This window comes from Orbicella faveolata, unplaced genomic scaffold, assembly GCF_042242905.1.
Source record: "Orbicella faveolata isolate gen_17 unplaced genomic scaffold, um_ofav_v1 contig_13, whole genome shotgun sequence".
Classification (NCBI taxonomy): domain Eukaryota; kingdom Metazoa; phylum Cnidaria; class Anthozoa; order Scleractinia; family Merulinidae; genus Orbicella; species Orbicella faveolata.
In genome coordinates, this window is record NW_028301540.1 from 16,577,218 (window position 1) to 16,584,269 (window position 7,052).

The following is a 7,052-nucleotide window of genomic DNA, read 5'->3' on the forward strand; positions in this document are numbered from 1 at the left end:
CAGTTGCAGCAATGGCTTCCTCAAGCCCTGCATCTTCACCCTCCAGTGACACAACAAGTAAGAACCTCTGATTAATTTCCATTTTCTTTGCCTTTGAAAAATGAAGTTTCCACTCTTGTAACCCTTTAGCTCATATACCAAGTGTACAAAAGTAATAAACTGAAAAAAACTTTGACAAAAATATTTACACAATATTCAAAAACTAACAGCACCACATAAAAGTAATTCTCACTAGCTTTCCAACAAGTGATAATTTCGATGGTTTTGTTCAAAGATGATGAAGTTAGAACCACCTCGTTCAATGAAAATTTTACTTCAGTAGTCAAAGAGATAAAAAGAAGTTGAAATCCAGATAATAATACTGTTACTAATAATAATAACGAAAAAAACAAAACAATATTCTTGTTAATATTTATACACTCTCTGGTGATCTGTTGTTATAGGGCAGAGCATAGGACTGCCCACTGGCCTTTTGAGCCCAAAATGTATGAAATTTGGAGGATCACCACCTTGCTCACCCAGCAAGATGACAGGTAAGATTTGATTTTCTATGTATTCAAGCATCTCTATGTATTTAACAAATAGATTCCATTTTGCAGTACTCTTATAATACGCAGATAACATCAAAACGTGGCAAGAACAAAGAACAAAGAAGTACAGGGTGTGTATGCGATGACCCACAGCCAAGTACCGTGACTCACATTCTTTCCACATTTTGATGTCCTCTGTGCATTATAAGAGTACACATGCACTGCCAAATGGAATCAATTTGTCTTATACAATGATTTTAAAAGCAAAATATTTTGAGATGAAAACCTTTCTGAGCGCAATTCATGATGTCAATCCTGCATCCATACTCTGATCAAAAACTCCCATAGGCCAATCAAAATGCACTCTACCATTTGCTACTACATGTATAATCAACACAGGTAAACAAGACTGGTCTAAAAGAGATTAAACAATGTTAATGTTGTAGGACAAGCCCTAACCATATATGATACAAACTCTTTTTAACATGTATGTTTTACCTTGCAGATTTGGTAGGGTATGTGCAACTCTGTACTGAAATACAGAAGAGTAGTCAGTCATCCAACACCTTCTTTGATGTCCATTTGCAAGTAGCACAAGAACAAAAAACAGTCTTCAAAGTAAGGGTGAAGGCACACGAGTTTTCAAAACGCCAACTGTTTCTTGATGCCATGGTTGCACAAAAACCAATTATGGTAAAGCACTTACAAGTATCAAGCACTGGAACTCTTTTCTTCAATTACAGCAGTGAGGTATTTGATGCACCTCCACATGATGTGGACTTCAAATTTTCTCCACCAACAAAGGAAGTAACAAAGATTGACTCTTTGCTCACAAGCCTGACATCTGGTATATTTACAGTGAGTGGAATGATTAAATGGAACGGCCCTGAAACTACTACAGAAAAAAATGGGGCTGTGGTGAGAGATGCGCTTCTCTACGATAGCACTGGCACAATCGAATTGTCTGTATGGCAAGATCATAACAAGCAACTGGATGAAAATAAATTTTACACCATAACAGACACCAAACTGAGATATTATTATGGCAAGTGTCTGTCTACAACCAAGACAACACAGATTATGAACGCTGAGCCACAAGACTTGTCTCAATGTGCCATAACCAAAGACAACACCCAATGGCTGTGCTGCCCAAGCATAATGAATGTAGCCATAAATGCCAACCCAGTTTGCAACAACGAAGACTGTTCAAAAAAGATCACTCTCAACACAGCAGGATCACAGGTAATCCACTGTCAAAGCTGCAACAGGGCAATGCTGTTGAAGCAATGTTACTATGAAATGAACATAAACTTCCACTTAGAGAAAGATGACACAATATACAAGGTTACTGCTTTTCCCAAAATAATCAGCGCCTTCCTATCCGAAGATATATACAGTTATAAACAAGACACCGACACCCTGATTGAAAAAATGCTGCTGATCGAAAATGTCGACTTCCAACTTTTGCCTAACCAAAGGCTTGTAACTAACATGAGACAGCACCCTCAGGAGGAAGTAACAGATGAACAGCTACTGAAATCCATACCCAATGTCAGCAGCCAGGAGCAATCACAGGAATCTCAGCAAGGACAAAGAAGCAAACAAAGTACACCAAGACAAAAGGACAGAAACGCAACCAAGAAAACAAAGGACAAACCACTAAAATCCAACAAAGTTAACTAAAAACAAAGATCAACAAGCAGTGGAACATTTAAAGGACAAACAAACTTTAATCTTTTCTGGTACAGTTCCCATTGATAGTGTTTCAGCAGTAAAATTGAAATGTTCAGTGTTGTTGTATTTAAAACAACCGCAAAATAGGATCAATTGCATTTTAACGACAAACAAACTTTGATCTTTCCTGTTGCAGTTCCCATCGATAGTGTGTCACCAATAAAATTGAAATGTTCACTGCTGCTGTGTTTAAAACAACTAGAAAAGAAGACCAATCATGTTTAAAGAAAAAGAGGATCAAGCACGTTCAAGGGACAAACAAACTTTATTCTGTCCTGTTTCCATTGATACTTCAAAGTACAATAGTATGTACGCACTGACATTCAGTTGTGCAGTACAGTTGCGTTTACGAATAAATGTACCTTTACAGTTATTGTTAATAAACTGTTACTTGCTATTACAGTATTTCTTGAATAAACTATTCTTCTACTAGGGTGGTTTCGAAACTCCCATTCAACTAAGTATATTAATCAATGAGCAAGACTCGAGATACAATGACTACAACAAACGAATGAAATCGTGCGACAGAAAATGTATTACACTGCATTTGCAGCCACTCTATAGGCTTGATAATCTGCTATATCAGCTCCCTGACAGTATCTTACTTACTCCACGAGCTTACCACAGGATGCCTTTGATTATTCCGAATAGTAACGATTTTATGCCACAAAACTGGCCTATTGTCTTTTCCACGAGTGGATTGTTGATTTTTCACCCCTAATTGCATGACAAGGAATGGCGTGTTTTGTCCTTTGTGCCACTTTTGTCTGGCGCCCTAAAATTTTGCATTTTTAGTCGCCCAAAAATTTTATTGCGGTTATTTGAAGAAGAAACCCTGTTCTTTCACTGGATTAACTTGATGTAACTCCATGCCATGTACCAAGGTGCTATTTTACCCTGTCAATTTTGCCTTTTTTTTGTCCACCAAAATGAGTGAAATATTGAAGAAAAGCAAAAATTGCCCAAAAATTCAGTTTGCGATGGAATCGGACAAATAATATTTCAGACTGTTCGTAAACATGTGTTCTTTTCATTAAGATATTCAATGGCCAGATTTACCGTTTTGTTTATTTTTAAGCAAAGCTCAAATAATGCGTTGTTTGGAGCTCGTGAAACTGATGTGAAAGCCGCCAAACCGATTTTGTCGCCATTCGCGTAAAATAAAAATCTAATCGAACTTACAGTATTTTTTCTAGAAATAGTTCATCCAGACCTATATCCTGGCAAAGTTTGGGGATTTTTCGATTTTTTCATTTTGCATACCTCTAGGCGAAATTTTGGGACGATTGCTCTTAAGTTTTGGTAAGTGTATATAAAACTATTACCAAAAAATAATAAAATATGACTAAGACTGTCACAACCAAATTATTTTTAGACAAAAGAAAAATACCTTTTAGAGAAAAAGAACTTGCAAAAGCAGGTTTGCTCTGGCCTGTGACTGCTGACTGAACCCCTTGAGTTAATGTATCTGAGTTTGCTTCTGTCTCAGCTGTGGCTATGTTGCTTGTAGCTGTCTGGACGGTGCAGTCTGTGGATGTGTTGGTTGTCAGGTTGTCTGTGACAGCGTGGTTTACCCTAGGCCTCCCAGTATCTCCTTCACTTTCTGTTTCCTGTGTCATTTTCATCAACTGCAATAAGTATGAAAACTGACCCATTAATCATTATTGCTACATCAAGCAAATCTTTAACCCTTCAGATATTCAAGTTTTTGTATGAGCTATATAATATGCAGCTTAGGAGGAGGGACTGTTAAAGTACTAATCAATCAAATACCAGAGCCCATTGACTACCACATACAATTTACTGTAATCTAAGGCAGTAAGCCTTATTAAAATGTTTTTACATCTTCGTAAGTAGGCAAATCAACGTCACTTTCATCACTGTTGTATGATTTCATAAACAGGGCATCCAAAATAGCTGTTTTCTTTCAAAGGTATAAGGTAATCCGGTTGTAAGACTTCCCAAGTTCCTCTTTGTATCGCTGTAGTGTAAATGGTTCCATTCCCCCTGGAAGGTACTTCACTTTGGTTCTATCAGGATACAGCAATACAAAACTGGTGGCACCACATAAACTTAAATCGCTGTTGAACTTCACAATCTTCTTGGTTCCTTAGCACCAATCGATGGCAACACTTTAAGCGGCAATGTTGACCCGTGGATTACTTTCAGCTCTCCGTCTTTTAACCTTATCAGGCCGATATGTATGGTGACTTCACTCTCGCTGTTTTCCTTTCTCGCTTTCTTCACAGACTTCCTACTAACAAACCGCGAGCTTAGTTCCTTTCCTCTTCTTTCTCTATATTCCTCAAAGGTGACTGGAGTACTTTGATTTCGCTTTCTTTTTGAAGATTCCATTTCTAATTCAGCAACACACAAAGAATCGTCATCTTTTACTCCTATAGTTAACCCACAACCATGACAAAATTTCGCCTCAGTGAGTAATCGTGAGCCACAACCCGAGCAAAACATGGCGAACAGCAAAATTTGCGGGAAAAGCTGACCTGAACCTTAAGCTCTGGAGAGTCTGAAGACGAATTTGCCCAGTCCCTTTAGCCAAGTGCAGTGCATGATGTGTTCTTTTTTATTTGCAGTGTAATTTTTACTTGCAGCGTTCGTTTTTTTTGTTTGCAGCGTCTCTGGTATTTGCAGCATAAGTCTTTTATTTACAGTGCTCATTTTTTATTTGCAGCGTACTTTTTTATTTGCAGCATTTGCTTTTTGTTTGCAGCGTTTCTTTTTTGTTTGCAGCATTTCTTTTTTGTTTGCAGCGTTTCTTTTTTGTTTGCAGCGTCTCTTTTTTGTTTGCAGCGTTTCTTTTTTGTTTGCAGCGTTTTTTTTTGTTTGCAGCATGTCCCTTGTGGGCCGTCGTACTATTGTGCAAGCGCAGTTCACCTCTCAGGAATCAAAGATGGCAGATAACAAAGTCGAAATTGGATTGTTGCTACTGTTAAGCTGTAGAAATCGAAGAAGAAAAGTTATGCAAAGACAAACACAAAAAAAAACCAAGAAAGGTCTGGATAAGAGACTTTCATTGTTAAGGGCCACTGCTATTTTACATAAATAATTTTGTTCTGATAACCAAAAACAAGCACAGTTTTCAGTCAAGGCATTACATGTGCACAGTATGGATCTTTTATCCCAGTATGAAAGTTCAGAAGACAACGAGACCTGTGGTGGCGAGGATAGCCCGGGTGTACAGTATATTTAATTACATACAGCCAAGCAGATAACAGAGCAATACCAACTAGACAAGGTTTCGCAGATATAGTGCTGGAAGCTGTCAGAGCAACAGATGCTTCCAAGGTGCTGTGGGTGTGCACCCAGGAAAGGCATCAATCTGGCCAAACAGAGGGAAAGTTTGGAGTTCACTTTCACGTTGTGATAAACCTCAACAAAGTAAAACGCTGGAATACAATGCGGTGTTACATCAAGGAAAACTGGAGAATTAATGTTCATTTCTCTAGCAAACACTGCAATTATTATTCTGCCTGGGTATATGTGACAAAAGCGGGTGACAGTTATGTCGAGTTGTCAAATCACCCAGATCTAACAAACGAAGGACACCTCGGACGTTGACTGCCAGTCAAACCTTGGTAAGCCGCACACATGTGCGAGAGCCGGGAAGTGACAAAGAGAGCAGTGGTGGTGATTCGGGTGAAGAGGGCAGTTCGAGTTGAGCAGACAAGAATCTAAGCCGTTCGCGTTTGAGTGTTTTTGAGGTCTCGGACAAAGGTATTAAAACTCGCACCGAGCTGCTGGCTTTGGCAAATGAACAAAAGCAGGCGAAGACGGACTTGGCAGAGTTTATCCTTAACAGGGGACCGAAAGCTGTTGCAGAAGTACTAAGTACATGTACTGGCTGGGAAATGGCGGAGTCTAACAAGAGGCTTCAAAGAAGCAGGTTATCTCAGCTGGAAATCTTAGAAAAAGCCAAGGAAGGCACTTGTCCTGATGATTGCAATGGTATCTGGTTTAATTGTGCCCTAGAGGTATTGGAGTGGAACGGAATTTCCCACCAATCGTTTGCGGAAGCAGTCATGAACCTACTAGAGAAAGGCTGTGGTAAATTTTACAATATTCTTCTTGTTACAGCCACTTACTGTCAACTTCGAAACCTTTTTGAATCCAGCAACCACTACCTTCGCATGGGTTAGCGAGGAGCAGTCAGAAGTCATTTTTCTAAACGACTTTCGTTGCAGCCCCCAAATAATACCGTGGCACGATCTTCTTCTAATGTTAGAGGGACAGCCTGTACACCTACCAACCCCGAAGTCACACATTTGCAAAGACATTGTGTTTGATAAGAACACGTCTATATTTGGCACTAGCAAGCACGAGTTAGTTTTTGTACAAGGGGGTGTGGTCAATGAGAGGGAAACTGAGATGATGCGGGTACCATGGCGAATTTTCCATCTTAGCCGCCCAATTCTACAGCAAGACTAAAAAGCAGTACCACCGTGTGGAAAATGCTTTCCGCATCTAGTACTCAGTGAAATCATAAGGGCGTCTAGTGGAGAATACGAGGACTGAACACTTTATAGGGACTATAACCAGGCAGAGGGCTAAAATTATTTTATTTTCTTTGAAATTGTGACCATTTCCATATTCCTCGAAAGCAGTTAATAGGACAATCACTGTCTTTTGGAGGGCATATAGTTTAACTGTGGCCCAAGCAGTATCATTTGCACCCAAGTGGAGCAAGGGTGCAAAATGATGCTATGAGGGACATAAATAAACTATATGCCCGACAGAAGTCATTTGATTATCATTATTATCAATACACAAGGC